Source organism: Nyctereutes procyonoides, unplaced genomic scaffold (assembly GCF_905146905.1).
Source record: "Nyctereutes procyonoides isolate TBG_1078 unplaced genomic scaffold, NYPRO_anot_genome, whole genome shotgun sequence".
Lineage (NCBI taxonomy): Eukaryota > Metazoa > Chordata > Mammalia > Carnivora > Canidae > Nyctereutes > Nyctereutes procyonoides.
Window position 1 is genome coordinate 27,782,156 of NW_026575142.1, and position 12,038 is coordinate 27,794,193.

The following is a 12,038-nucleotide window of genomic DNA, read 5'->3' on the forward strand; positions in this document are numbered from 1 at the left end:
GGTTAACACTCTTATCACTGGAAATGCATGATGTGGATTTTAATCCTGGCTGTCCTGGGTATTAGCTGTGTAACATTATGCAAGTCTGTTAGCTTCAGTATCTTCACCTGAAAAAGGATGATAAATATGATACTATTCTCATGACTTTACGAGAGTAAACACTTCACGGTATTACTTAGATGTTACTATGGTTATTTACTCAGGAAATACTTGCAGAACTGAAGGAAAGCAAGTAGTTTGCTCATAGCTCTGCCATGAAAGTACTGTCTCTTCAGGGCGACTGACATTTCCTAGGCCTCAGTTTTGTTGCTTTGTCTGTTTTACCTGAAATTTAAGGGAGTTAGGTGAGATGGCTCTGACGTTCTTTCCAGTCAAACGTTCTATACATTCAGCTATCATCCTATGACTTTAAGGATATATATTTTTTCGGTTCTATATTTAGTTGGTTCTATATTGAAGGTTCTAACAAATACTGGGGATTTACCAAAGAGGATGCATTGTTATTGGTTTGTCTCCTGTGCTCACTGCTTTGTGCTGTTTTTATTTCCCCAAGATTTTATTTATTTATTCATGAGAGACACACAGAGAGAGAGAGAGAGAGAGGCCAAGATATAGGCAGAGGGAGGAGAAGCAGGTTCCCTTTGGGGCGCCCAATGTGGGACTTGATCCCAGGACCCCGGGATCATGCCCTGAACCAAAGGCTCAACCACTGAGTCACCCTACTTTGTGCTCTATTTGACTTTATTATTTTGATTAAATAAAGTTAGGAAAGATGTATTGATGCCCATTGTTAGGCTCTGTGCTAGGTTTATGGGCGTATAGAAATGACTAATATACTGTTCTTTCCTATATTGCACTTGAATCTCAAAGAAATTAAGATTTCCTGTCTTTTCCTCTTATTGTAAGTAGACAGGGATGGAAGAAGTAAAATAGAGGATCCTGCTATTCTAAGAGGCTATCTTATTGCTCTTCTGTGGTGCCTTCTGCTGCACAAGTACACACACATACACTCTCACCTCTCTAGACTCTAAAGAAAAATGGAGAAGGTGAGGAACACTGAGGTTGCTTCCTGCTAGACTTTCTCACTGACTCTCTTACTATCCTCAAAGGCAAGTCCTTTACAGGCGGCAGGGGGAATCCACGCAGCTCGGGATGTTCAGTAGATTGGAGAGTTGTCTACTGAGGGGACTCCAAGACAAACCCTCTCCCCAGAGTTGTTCCATTTGGATGTGATTTTTCTTTTAACACCTTTATTCATTCCATTGGGAATAGTTGGGGCCTCTCCAGTAGGTAATATCTGAACTGGGATTTGGAGAGGGAGAGAGAGGGAGAAGGACAAGACACCTGAAGATTGGTGGGGAGAGCACTGTTTCAGGCAGAGGGAAGAGTGAGTGCAAAAAGCCCTGAGGAAGAACTGCTTTCAGTTGGAGGAGCAAGAGGAAAAGCCAGTGTAACCGGGATGCTATGAGGTCATAGGATCTACTAGAACATACAAAACCTCAAAGGCCAGGCTAAGGAGTTTGGACTTTTATCCAAAGGCCGGGAGGAAATTACCTACCTGTCAGGCAGGCTTTTGATTGTTCCAAGTAGTACCCAAAATTCTAGTCCCAAACAGGTGTCTGGCTTTCTAAGAAGCTACTTTTTAAAGCTCCCAAGCCCTTCCCAGTTCTGTTGGGTGGACCTGCCCACGGCCGCTGGGCAAGTGAAGAAAAAGCTGAAGGAAGAACTAGGTGACCCAGGGTGTTAGCTAAGGGAAGAGGAAGGAACGCTGTCACTCGTTTACTTTGAATTTTGATGAAAGATTTGGGTTTTGAAATGGAACTCTGCATGTGTAGCGGGGGAGGGGAGGGGTAATAAGTGACTAATGGGAACTGAATGAACTAGGCAGCTGAGAGCTGCCGCTTCACAGTGGGTTTCCTTAGAACAAACCGATGCCCTTTACCTGTATAAAAATTAGTGGCCTGTGATTGTGTTCCTCTCCTTTATTACAATACGTCATGGGGATATCGGCAGTCCTTTCTGAGGAGGAAGACTACTTGATTAAAGAAAATGATAAAGAAATATGAAAGAATTTCCTAAATGGGTGAAAAAAAATCCCACGCAGCAGAACATAATGTGAGCCAATGCACAAACAGCAAACATTCAATAATTTTCATCGATACGCATAATATGAGGACCTAGATAATGTGAAGATATTATTACCAGTGAAATGTGATTGGCTCTTTCAAATTCTCTGTGAATTGTTGATATTTTTAAAACTGACCAACTAACATATGAATGCATACTAATTATAAGAGGTTTAAACCATACACAGATTAAATGTTGTCAGTCTTCCTTCACACCGTGCCCCCCACAGCCCCCACTACTCCTTCTCCAGAGGTGACCACTACTCACAGGTTGGTATATATCTGTGCAGACTTTTTTTTAGGTCTATACATGTTATAGTACATATACATATGTGATCTTTCTTTAAGGAAAAAGCATGGGATCCCATTATACACATTGTTCTTTTCTCTTGCTTTATTTGCCTTAAAAATCTTTATGCATATGGATGTTTCTTTTATATTATCTAACAGGTGCAGAATATTCCATTGAATTAGCATCAGTTATTTAGACACTTCTCATCTGATATATATTTAAAACTCCAATTTTTCACAATTACAAACATTACCACAGAAACATTCTTGTACTGTTTTCTGAACATTTAAGAGTACCTCTGCAGGGTAAATTCTTAATAGAATTCGCGGTATGTAGGTTTTAATTTCAGTACTGTCAAATTACTCTACTATTAAAGGTTTATTGATTTATATTCCTATAAAGTGTGAAAAGTCTACTTAATTGTAACTTTAACAATACTAGATGTGAACCATTTTTATTTCTTGTTCATTTGGTGGGCAAAAATTTGTATCTGTTATTTCAGATTTTACTTTCCTAATGGCTAAAGTGTTTGAATATCTTTTAATAAATATGTTGATGTTTAGTTTTTTGTTTGTTTGTTTGTTTGTGAATTATCTGTTCACAGCCTTTACTCATTTAAATGTACTTTTTTGCAAAGTGTAACTCTAAGCACTCTTTATGTTGTATATTATGGCCTAAATCAATTGTACATCACAAGTAATTTTTTGTTATTTGCATTTAGCTTTAACCTGTGCACATTATAGCTTTCATTGAACACAAATTTTTAATTTTTATGTCGCTAATGCTGTCTGGACTTTTGTATCATTAGGAAAACCATTCCCAACCTAATCTTACTACAATATTCTATATTTTCTGCTGTTATATCATCTATGTAAAATTACCTTTACATTAAACTTTTTAAGCCATCTGGAATTTATTATTGTATTGTAACAAAGGATTATGACTTAATTTTTTCCAGATGGGTCCCAACCCCATTTATTGAAAGGTCTATTCTTTTCCTAATGAAATGACTTACCTTGATGATATGATACATTTATGAATATGCATGGATAGGTTTTGTATTCTCTCTTCATTTGATGATATTCCATTTGTTAATATTATTTTTTTATTGACCCATTCTATCTGACAGTTTTAACTCTTATAACATTTTGTGATACCCAAGTAGGGCAGTTTTCTCAAGGCCCATTCTCACCCACCAGTAGTATTTTCAAATTATTCTTGTCCAGTCTTGTGTAATTTCTTGTTCAGATGAATGCAAGAATGTATGTCAAATGTGATAAGGAAGCAAACTAAACCTGTGGGGATTTTGATTTGCAGTGCACTGAATACTTTAGAAAATTTGGGGATAATAGGCATCTTTACAAGAAGAACTTTCCTCATATGAGGTGATGAATGTTGCCTATATTTATTGTAATCATTTCACAATTAATACATATATCAAACCATTATATTGTATATTTTAAGCTTACATAATATTAAGAGTCAATTATATCTCAATAAACTAGAGAAAAAAAGAATACAGAAATGAATGGGTATGGCTGCAGTCTAATGAACGGACCCCCTGGTCTACTGGATCATCAGTCAATGATATATACCTGATCTTAAAATCTCCACATAATGTAGTATCTGAGAAAGCATTTAAAATCCCTCACTTGGGGGCACCTGGGTGGCTCAGTGACTAAGTGTCTGCCTTCAGCTCAGGTCATTATCTCAGGACTCTGGGACTGAGCCCCAAATTGGGCTCCCTGCTCAACGGGGAGCCTCCTTCTCCCTCTCCCCCCAGCTTGTGCTCTCTCTCTTGCTGTCTCTCTCTCTCTCAAATCAGTAAATAAAATCTTAAAAACAAGAAGAGGGACTCTCCTTATATAGGAACATGGTATTTATTTTCCTTAGTCTGGACTTTATAATGTTATTCATCAAATCTTAAGCGTACGGAGTTCAATCCTATTTTATGGCTTTTGGCTATTTTGATAATATTTCTTTCCTCTGTTAATACAATTCTTTTTATCCATTGCTCCAGAATGATGAATTCATTTCGCTTTATATAGTTGTCCTTTGATTTCTACACTTAAGAAAACTGTCTTACTAAGTCTGTTCTTCAGTAGACTGTGGACTGTCTTGAATATTCTAGTTTGCAACCATATCATCAATAAAGCTTATGGTTTTGTCTCTCCTTTTTTTTTTTTTTTTTTTTTTTACACATTTTCTACCTCCTATCTGTGAAGCAGGGTACAACAGTGACAGGCATGAAGGCTATTGTTATCACTGTCTCCTTCTCACTCCAGTGGAAACACATGTCAACATTGAGGATGATATTTGGTGGGTGTTTCTGGCAGATACTCTTCATTATGTTAAAAAAAAAAGTTTTCTTCCTATTCCTACTTGGATTTTTCTATTCCCTGGATGGCTTTGGCATCTATTGCATTGAAATCTTCTTTCATCCGGAAACTTAGTGATTTCTGTTAATATTTTATATCCTATTGTTGAACAATTCTCCTTTTCCTGTGATACATTGTACTTAGTTGAGAGGCATTATTTTTAATTCACTAGAGGACTCAATTTGATATTTTAATTAGGACACTTGTGTCAGAATTAATAAGTGAGATTGACTTAATTTCCTCCCTCCTCTTCTTCCCTTCCATTTTTTTCCTCCCTCTTTTTCTTCTCTCCCTCCCTCTCATCAGTCTTTTCCTCCTTCCATTTTTTCCTTACTTTTTACCCTGTATATCTAGTTTGACATCAGGTTACTTAACTTTATCGAATTCATCTTGTTTTATGCTCTATGGCAATTAATATAAGATTTACCTCTACCTTGACAATTTGGCATAGCACTGATAAAATCACCTGGACCTCATGATATTTTTAAACGATAGGCCTCTGACTACTTTTTCAATTTCTTCTATGATATTTGGTCTATTTATAATTTCTACTTTCCCTCTCTCTCTCTCTTCCTCTCTCACACACATACATATGCATACATATATGCATATACACACATATGTATATTTATCTATTTATAAATATTTTGTCTTCTTGCCCAAATGCTTAAGGTCCTGCTTTTTTGACTCCAATTGTTTTGAATACACTCATTTCAATGAATTACCCCTATATTCAATGGAAACCACTTACTTTACTGATGTAGTTTTTATTAGGCATGGCTGATATTATTCACTTATTTCATGGTTATTAGAGCAATAAATATATATATTTCTTGGTATAAATATATATATATTTCTCTCTCTCTCTGTATATATACACACACACACACACACCTTGATCTTTAAGTTTAAACTTGGTTGGACCTATTTTACCAAGTAACTTTGAAAGAAAAATAGCTACCTGTTTTTGCTTGTTTTTGTTTTGGGTAAGGTAGTATCTCTCAAGCAAGGAAAATACTCTGGTGATAAGTGAGTGGCCACTCTATTTCTCTTAGAGACTTAATATTTCTCAGAAATGTGTCTTCATTTCATAGAATGACTTTTTTAGGATGCAAATGCATCTCAGTTTGGTTAAACCTTCTCCACTTATGTCCTAATAAATTCATGAAGAAAAATTGTGTAAACACTCTTTTCAACAAATCCAGAGTTAGGGATCTTTTGACTACTGATTAGCTGGTTACTTTGTGTTTATGCTTAAAGAGAGTTTTTACTACTGGTACGGGAGCAACAGCACCTACAGGCAGCAGCTAGGTAGCCATTCCCAAAACCAAGGGAGGCCTTGCTTTTGTGGAGAAAGTATCCTCTTCTTAACCAATTGGAAGAGCCTCGTCTTGATTGGTCAATATTGGGAGGCGACTCAGGAAGTTCATCGGTGCTTTTTGGAGCGTAGGTCCTATTGTTTTTAAGTTCAGCTTGTGTATGAGGCAGCGTTCTGGTGCAGCTCTGGAGCAGAAGCAGGTTAACAATAGCAGGCAACGGAAAGGGCTTGGGTCCCCAGTGTTTTTGACTGGTAGCTCATTCCCGTGGAACTGTCTCAGAACGAGGGAGTCTCCCTCCAAAAGGGAGCCATGTCTGTGGATTTGGGGAAGCTCATTTGTGGACTGACACTTTCTTATAGAGTGACTTCAAAGGCTACTGTTCTTTGCACAGTATATGTTTTTTTTTTTTTTTTTTTTTTTTTTGTGTGCACTTGGGATGTTTTATTTTTTTTTATTTTTTTTTTAATAAATTAATTTTTATTGGTGTTCAATTTACCAACATACAGAATAACACCCAGTGCTCATCCCGTCAAGTGTCCCCCTCCGTGCCCGTCACCCATTCACCCCCACCCCCCGCCCTCCTCCCCTTCCACCACCCCTAGTTCATTTCCCAGAGTTAGAAGTCTTTATGTTCTGTGTCCCTTTCTGATATCTCCCACACATTTCTTCTCCCTTCCCTTATATTCCCCTTCACTATTATTCATATTCCCCAAATGAGTGAGAACATACACTGTTTGTCCTTCTCCGATTGACTTACTTCACTCAGCATAATACCCTCCAGTTCCATCCACGTTGAAGCAAATGGTGGGTATTTGTTGTTTCTAATGGCTGAGTAATATTCCATTGTATACATAAACCACATCTTCTTTATCCATTCATCTTTCGATGGGCACCGAGGCTCCTTCCACAGTTTGGCTATTGTGGACATGGCTGCTAGAAACATCGGGGTGCAGGTGCCCCGGCGTTTCATTGCATCTGAATCTTCGGGGTAAATCCCTAACAGTGCAATTGCTGGGTCGTAGGGCAGGTCTATTTTTAATTCTTTGAGGAACCTCCACACAGTTTTCCAGAGTGGCTGCACCAGTTCACATTCCCACCAACAGTGTAAGAGGGTTCCCTTTTCTCCGCATCCTCTCCAACATTTGTTGTTTCCTGCCTTATTAATTTTCCCCATTCTCACTGGTGTGAGGTGGTATCTCATTGTGGTTTTGATTTGTATTTCCCTGATGGCAAGTGATGCAGAGCATTTTCTCATGTGCATGTTGGCCATGTCTATGTCTTCCTCTGTGAGATTTCTCTTCATGTCTTTTGCCCATTTCATGATTGGATTGTTTGTTTCTTTGGTGTTGAGTTTAATAAGTTCTTTATAGATTTTGGAAACTAGCCCTTTATCTGATATGTTATTTGCAAATATCTTCTCCCATTCTGTAGGTTGTCTTTGAGTTTTGTTGACTGTATCCTTTGCTGTGCAAAAGCTTCTTATCTTGATGAAGTCCCAATAGTTCATTTTTGCTTTTGTTTCTTTTGTTTTCGTGGATGTATCTTGCAAGAAGTTACTGTGGCCAAGTTCAAAAAGGGTGTTGCCTGTGTTCTCCTCTAGGATTTTGATGGAGTCTTGTCTCACATTTAAATCTTTCATCCATTTTGAGTTTATCTTTGTGTATGGTGCAAGAGAGTGGTCTAGTTTCATTCTTCTGCATGTGGATGACCAATTTTCCCAGCACCATTTATTGAAGAGAGTGTCTTTCTTCCAGTGGATCGTCTTTCCTCCTTTGTCGAATATTAGTTGACCATAAAGTTCAGGGTCCATTTCTGGATTCTCTATTCTGTTCCATTGGTCTATGTGTCTGTTTTTGTGCCAGTACCACACTGTCTTGATGACCACAGCTTTGTAGTACAACCTGAAATCTGGCATTGTGATGCCCCCAGCTATGGTTTTATTTTTTAAAATTCCCCTGGCTATTCGGGGTCTTTTCTGATTCCACACAAATCTTAAAATAATTTGTTCTAAGTCTCTGAAAAAAGTCCATGGTATTTTGATTGGGATTGCATTGAACGTGTAAATTGCCCTGGGTAGCATTGACATTTTCACAATATTAATTCTGCCAATCCATGAGCATGGAATATTTTTCCATCTCTTTGTGTCTTCCTCAATTTCTTTCAGAAGTGTTCTATAGTTTTTAGGGTATAGATCCTTTACCTCTTTGGTTAGGTTTATCCCTAGGTATCTTATGCTTTTGGGTGCAATTGTAAATGGGATTGACTCCTTAATTTCTCTTTCTTCAGTCTCATTGTTAGTGTATAGGAATGCCATTGATTTCTGGGCATTGATTTTGTATCCTGCCACGCTACCAAATTGCTGTATGAGTTCTAGCAATCTTGGGGTGGAGGCTTTTGGGTTTTCTATGTAGAGTATCATGTCATCGGCGAAGAGGGAGAGTTTGACTTCTTCTTTGCCAATTTGAATGCCTTTAATGTCTTTTTGTTGTCTGATTGCTGAGGCTAGGACTTCCAATACTATGTTGAATAGCAGTGGTGAGAGTGGACATCCCTGTCTGGTTCCTGATCTTAGGGGAAAGGCTCCCAGTGCTTCCCCATTGAGAATGATATTTGCTGTGGGCTTTTCGTAGATGGCTTTTAAGATATCGAGGAAAGTTCCCTCTATCCCTACACTCTGAAGAGTTTTGATCAGGAATGGATGCTGTATTTTGTCAAATGCTTTCTCTGCATCTAATGAGAGGATCATATGGTTCTTGGTTTTTCTCTTGCTGATATGATGAATCACATTGATTGTTTTACGAGTGTTGAACCAGCCTTGCATCCCGGGGATAAATCCTACTTGGTCATGGTGAATAATTTTCTTAATGTGTTGTTGGATCCTATTGGCTAGTATCTTGTTGAGAATTTTTGCATCCATGTTCATCAGGGATATTGGTCTGTAATTCTCCTTTTTGGTGGGGTCTTTGTCTGGTTTTGGAATTAAGGTGATGCTGGCCTCATAGAATGAATTTGGAAGTACTCCATCTCTTTCTATCTTTCCAAACAGCTTTAGTAGAATAGGTATGATTTCTTCTTTAAACGTTTGATAGAATTCCCCTGGGAAGCCATCTGGCCCTGGACTCTTGTGTCTTGGGAGGTTTTTGATGACTTCTTCAATTTCCTCCCTGGTTATTGGCCTGTTCAGGTTTTCTATTTCTTCCTGCTCCAGTTTTGGTAGTTTGTGGCTTTCCAGGAATGCGTCCATTTCTTCTAGATTGCCTAATTTATTGGCGTAGAGCTGTTCATAATATGTTTTTAAAATCGTTTGTATTTCCTTGGTGTTGGTAGTGATCTCTCCTTTCTCATTCATGATTTTATTAATTTGAGTCTTCTCTCTCTTCTTTTTAATAAGGTTGGCTAATGGTTTATCTATCTTATTAATTCTTTCAAAGAACCAACTCCTGGTTCTATTGATCTGTTCCACAGTTCTTCTGGTCTCAATTTCGTTGAGTTCTGCTCGAATTTTAATTAACTCTCTTCTTCTGCTGGGCGTCGGGTCGATTTGCTGCTTCTTCTCTAGCTCCTTTATGTGTAAGGTTAGCTTTTGTATTTGAGTTCTTTCCAGTTTTTGAATGGATGCTTGTATTGCGATGTATTTCCCCCTCAGGACTGCTTTTGCTGCATCCCAAAGATTTTGAACAGTTGTATCTTCATTCTCATTAGTTTCCATGAATCTTTTTAATTCTTCCTTAATTTCCTGGTTGACCCTTTTATCTTTTAGCAGGATGGTCCTTAACCTCCACGTGTTTGAGGTCCTTCCAAACTTCTTCTTGTGATTGAGTTCTAATTTCAAGGCGTTATGGTCTGAGAATATGCAGGGGACGATCCCAATCTTTTGGTATCGGTTCAGACCCGATTTGTGACCCAGTATGTGGTCTATTCTGGAAAAAGTTCCATGTGCACTTGAGAAGAATGTGTATTCAGTTGAGTTTGGATGTAAAGTTCTGTAGATATCTGTGAAATCTATCTGGTCCAGTGTATCATTTAAAGCTCTCGTTTCTTTGGAGATGTTGTGTTTAGAAGACCTATCAAGGGTAGAGAGAGCTAGATTGAAGTCACCAAGTATAAGTGTATTATTATCTAAGTATTTCTTTACTTTGGTTAATAATTCGTTTAAGTATTTGGCAGCTCCCACATTCGGGGCATATATATTGAGGATTGTTAAGTCCTCTTGTTGGATAGATCCTTTAAGTATGATATAGTGTCCCTCTTCGTCTCTCACTACTGTCTTCGGAGTGAATTTTAGTTTATCTGATATAAGGATGGCTACCCCTGCTTTCTTTTGAGAACCATTTGAATGGTAAATGGTTCTCCAACCTTTTATTTTCAGGTTGTAGGTGTCCTTCTGTCTAAAATGAGTCTCTTGTAGACAGCAAATAGATGGGTCCTGCTTTTTTATCCAGTCTGAAACCCTGCGCCTTTTGATGGGGTCATTAAGCCCGTTCACGTTCAGAGTTACTATTGACAGATATGAGTTTAGTGTCATCATGATATCTATTTAGTCCTTGTTTTTGTGGATTGTTCCACTGAACTTCTTCTTAAAGGGGAATTTTAAGAGTCCCCCTTAAAATTTCTTGCAGAGCTGGTTTGGAGGTCACATATTCTTTCAGTTCCTGCCTGTCTTGGAAGCTCTTTATCTCTCCTTCCATTTTGAATGAGAGCCTTGCTGGATAAAGTATTCTTGGTTGCATGTTCTTCTCATTTAGGACCCTGAATATATCCTGCCAGCCCTTTCTGGCCTGCCAGGTCTCTGTGGAGAGGTCTGCTGTTACCCTAATATTCCTCCCCATGAAAGTCAGGGACTTCTTGTCTCTTGCTGCTTTAAGGATCTTCTCTTTATCTTTGGAATTTGCAAGCTTCACTATTAGATGTCGAGGTGTTGAACGGTTTTTATTGATTTTAGGGGGGGATCTCTCTATTTCCTGGATCTGAATGCCTGTTTCCCTTCCCAGATTGGGAAAGTTTTCAGCTAGGATTTGTTCAAATACATATTCTGGCCCTCTGTCCCTTTCGGCGCCCTCGGGAACCCCAATTAAACGTAGGTTTTTCTTCCTTAGAGTGTCATTTATTTCCCTTAATCTGTCTTCATGGTTCTTTAATTGTTTATCTCTTTTTTCCTCAGTTTCCCTCTTTGCCATTAACTTGTCTTCTATGTCACTCACTCGTTCTTCCACCTCGTTAACCCTCGTCGTTAGGACTTCTAGTTTGGATTGCATCTCATTCAGTTGATTTTTAATTTCTGCCTGATTGGATCTAAATTCTGCAGTCATGAAGTCTCGTGAGTCCTTAATGCTTTTTTCTAGAGCCACCAGTAGCTGTATAATAGTGCTTCTGAATTGGCTTTCTGACATTGAATTGTAATCCAGATTTTGTAGCTCTGTGGGAGAGAGGGCTGTTTCTGATTCTTTCTTTTGAGGTGAGGTTTTCCTTCTAGTCATTTTGCTCAGTGCAGAGTGGCCAAAAACAAGTTGTATTGGGAAAAGGAGAAAAAGAGAGAGAAGGAAAGAAAAGAGAAAAAGAAAAAAGAAAAAGAAAAGAAAAAGGAAAGAAGAGAAGAAAAAGGGAAAGAAAAAGAAAGAAAGGTGAAAAAAAAAGGGGTGGGGGAAGCAATCAGAAATCAAAAAGAAAAGAAAAAAGAAAAGAAAAAAAAAAAACCACGGGGGAGTATTTCTGTAGACTTTAAGTCCCTTGACTTCCCCTGGAACTGGTCCGTCCAGCTGGTCTTCTGGGGGAGGGGCCTGTTGCGCTGATTTTCAGGTGTTAGCACTTGGGGGAGCTGCTCTGCCCCTGCCTGCTGCAGGGCTCAGCGGGGGTTGTTTACCCCGTGAGGTCTCAGGAGGAACAGTTGCAGTTGCTATGGCAACTCTGGAAGCCTGGATTCAGC